Source organism: Calidris pugnax, unplaced genomic scaffold (genome assembly GCF_001431845.1).
Source record: "Calidris pugnax isolate Ruff unplaced genomic scaffold, ASM143184v1 scaffold153, whole genome shotgun sequence".
NCBI classification, from domain to species: Eukaryota; Metazoa; Chordata; class Aves; order Charadriiformes; family Scolopacidae; genus Calidris; species Calidris pugnax.
The window spans coordinates 7846031-7849818 of record NW_015090999.1 but is presented as its reverse complement, the minus strand read 5'-3'; positions in this window follow the sequence as shown (position 1 = coordinate 7849818).

Below are 3788 nucleotides of genomic sequence, written 5' to 3'. Positions count from 1 at the left end.
TTCCCCCCGCTCCCTCCTTCCCAAAAGAAAGATGTAAAAGGCTGTTGAAGGACAGTTAATGGTCATTAGTCAGCCCTCTGTAAGTGGTGAGAACTTGGAGGAAAAACACCCATTCTGCAAGGTGTGGGCCAAACACAGCCTGCAAGCTCCAGTTATTCAGCCTGTAGCCAGCTCTCAGCAGTCTCCTCTTCTGCAGGGGCTGCTTGGGAATGAACTGCATAGCATATTCATGGCTTCTGGGAAACATCGTCCTACTTTGCATGCCAGTCCAATGGACCTCCATATACACTCTACCTTGGGCTATGTGAGTGTGGTGTGGGCTTGGATATAAAGCTCTCACTGGCTCTTAAAAGGAGCGATGTTCCCCAGACAGCTAGAAAAAAATGGAGACTACTGATTTGGATCATGGTAGAATTTTCTTTAGAGATTCTTGTCAGTGCTTCCACCATTCAACCAGGAAGAAGTTGGGCTGCCAAATGAATTGAGGGTGAAACCTGTTTCTGAACATATCTCCGGGTTCAGTAGCACGTAAATGTAACAGGCGAAGTTCTGACTCTTTTGAAGTCCATAGGAAAACTACCCTTGACTTTGATGAGATCTGAATTTCATCTTTTTCCCATCGCCTCCTTCTTCCCCCTTTGCTTTATTCACATCATAAAATAAAAACTGAGGCCCATGTGTATTTTTGTGTAGCTGTTTAGATTCCTTTGAGCCAGGCACCAGCAGACAGGCTCCATTTGTATGTACAAAAGCCAGCTATACATATGCAATTGCAGTAACTGTGCATGAGAAGATCCTCTACAACCTTAGGCCTCAGCTTATGAAAATCTGATCCCGGAAGCTTTATGGTTCCAGACTCTTTTAAGGAGAGTCAGGGAGCCGAGGGACACGTCTGTCTGCTAGATTTTGCAATGAGCTTTTTACTTGGGAATAAAACCAGTAAGATGCTAAATGTTGCTGTTTTCTTTAACAAGAGTGTCTTTGAAGGGATGGTAAAGTAGGATCCAATTCTGTGAGAATCCGATAATGAGAATCATGAGGAAAAGAAAAGGTCTTAATTGACTCCGTCTTTAAGTTTTCTGCGGTCCTTTGTATGGATTTTCTAGTGCGTGGAAGAGCTTAACACACATTTTTCCTCTGGCTGGAGTCTGGCGGCAAACAGTCGTTGCTGCTGTCAGCCGTGCGAGTAGCACAAATAGCATACATGTCATCCTCAGGAGTTTTGCAGTTGTTTGGCTTCAGACACATGGAAGTGTTACCTGAGTAATGACAGGAAGACCAGGCTCATTAGCTAATTAATCCTCACAACAGCCAGGTCACACCCCTTTCGCAGTCAGTTGGGCACAGGTGTGTTGGGTACACGTATGTGTACAAACATGCCCTTTGGAAACCAGCATCTCCTTTTTGTGCAGCGGCTGCCGTGCCTAAGCCCATGTTGTGCCACCAAGGGAGGATAAGTTGAAGGTGGGTTTTCAGGATGCAGCCTAGCCACCATGCTCTGGGATATCTTGTGTCTCCTCTCAGTGAAACTTCCTACCTCTGTCTGCCGTGGTGTGCCAGGTGCTAAAATTTATTTACATTACATGTGACACCTATGTGATCTTGCAGCTGTATTCATGACACAAAGAAAGGTGCTTTTAGCACTGAAGGTGCAGTCATAAAGTCTTAAAATCCTTTTATTGGGGGAAAAAATTGGAACAGAAAATGTCAAATCTCCACTTTCAGGTTTGAAGCCCACAAAAACCAATGCTCTATGCTCCCTCTGCTGGCTCCAAGACAGCAGCAAAGCGCCAGGACTTCCTCTCGGAGATGAACTAGCACACCAAGGCACGCACACAATTTCAGCCTTAAATGAAAAACTCATACATTTAATGGCACTTATTTTTTAGGTGCAGTGTCAGCTAAATAATAAGCCACTTAAGATTTATTTTTTTTTTCCTCAGTCTGTTTTCCAGAAACAAGGGGTTGAGAAAGAGGCCGGCTGTATGATTCTGCGTTTATACTTACATCTAGCCCAGATGTGCTGCTTCTCATAACACAGTCTATGGCCAAAAGGGGAAAAGACATCTTTAGGGTGTCATTCATAGTGAACAGAACAATATCATGTTATTCTTCTTCTTTTTTTTTTTTTTTTTCCACGAGAACCACATCTACTTCTCCGAGTTCTGCTCTTCATTCTAGGTATTTCGGAGGCTCTTAGGTTATTAATATAGCTAACCTATTTATTTATATGATTCAATGAATATTAAGTAAAGCCTTTTTCTTTGCTTCTTCTTTAACAGAATTCTAATGAATGCTAATATTTTCCATTAGTAAATGACCATTTGCACTGCTTTAATAAGCTGGAATTTATCTCATGTAATTTATTTCTTTTCACTATCCTGACTTTTATAGTCTCTCACTCCTGAAATTATAATTATCTACTTTTAACTGTCAAACTGAAGAGAATCATATTCCATTTCATTTTGTTATACAATACTTTTTGATGATTCTGAAATAAAAATAATGGCAATGTTATTTTATTTAGTACTTCTCTTATCTGGATATGCTTTTGTTTCCAGTGGAAGAGTTGGTGAAAGTGAACAAGAAGGAGTTGTAGAGTGAGTTTTTTCCTTCCTTCCTTCCTTCCTTCCTTCCTTCCTTCCTTCCTTCCTTCCTGCCTTCCTTCCTGCCTTCCTGCCTTCCTGCCTTCCTTCCTGCCTTCCTTCCTGCCTTCCTGCCTTCCTGCCTTCCTGCCTGCCTTCCTTCCTGCCTTCCTGCCTTCCTGCCTTCCTGCCTTCCTGCCTGCCTTCCTGCCTGCCTTCCTGCCTGCCTTCCTGCCTTCCACTATGTTTTTTCTACCTTTAACTAACAAACAGTGCAAAAGCAAAACTTTTTGGTTGAATGAGTGAACCATCGCCAATCAGGTATCTCTTCAGGAAGAAGTGCAAAGCTCCCTCTGAGGAATGGAGCAGAAGTGGCAGAGATGGGTGCAGACCTTGGCTCCATATTGACTCTTCCGCACTATCCTCACTGGAGGGAAGTGATGAAGAAAGGGTAGACAGCGACCACCACATGGTACGCTTTACAGTTGATACCCATCAGCTGCGGTTCATTGTTCCTGTCTTCTGTCCCTACTTTATCCTACTTTGCTTCCTGCAAAGAAGTACATACCTGGAAAGAGACCCAGATTGTCAGAGGTCAGATCTTTAACAGCTTTTCTTCAGGAAGACAAATTGCAGCAGGGAGTACTTTGATATAATACAGAGGCTTCGGTGTAATGCAGGTGGGGAAAACACATCTTATGTAGACAGGGCTAGCTGAAGCCAAGCTCAAGGTTGGCCAAGGTCAAAATATCAACTTACGCATACAGTACGAATCACATAACTCTTGGACACATCAGGTGACATTCTCACCTTCAGACAACATCCTTGGCTACAGTTCCAGAATAGTATGATTGATTTTGAAGGGTAGACTTCTTCCTAGGCCATGCATTCTCTTCTCTCGTCTCCAAAATCAATGGCATTGGTTGATGCCATGACCAAACAACCTCTTAAAACAGAGTCTTTATTTAGTACAGAGACACTTCAAAGAAAACAGATTTGAAACCAATTAAAGAAATGTATGCATATCTAGCTTTTCCCTGAGGCTTATCTCTCTCTAGATCTGGGAGGGCCTAACAAACTTCAGCACTCTCTGTGCACTTTTCTCTCCCTCTCTCTATTTCTCTTAGCATATTTCCTTAGACAGCTTCTGACAAGTAACTACAGCAGGATGGGAAATGTTTTTCCTTTTCCATGGTGGGACAA